Raw genomic sequence first — 230 nt, 5'->3', positions numbered from 1 at the left:
AGACAGGAAATAGGACACTGTTCTTGGATTATATGAATCTTATCTATAGCTATATTGATATATCTACAGTATATATATATCGATAAAGATTTATATATCTATAAAGATAGTTCTATATCTAACTATCTTTATAGATCTTTATTCATATAGATCTATAAAGATAGACACTGTATCTATCTATTTCTATCTTTATATATATATATATCCTTTTAATCTTCATTTCTGAAACC

The sequence above is a fragment of the Pollachius pollachius genome (genome assembly GCF_949987615.1).
Source record: "Pollachius pollachius genome assembly, chromosome: 1".
Classification (NCBI taxonomy): domain Eukaryota; kingdom Metazoa; phylum Chordata; class Actinopteri; order Gadiformes; family Gadidae; genus Pollachius; species Pollachius pollachius.
The sequence above is the reverse complement of the archived record's forward strand: the minus strand, read 5'-3'. Positions refer to the sequence as shown.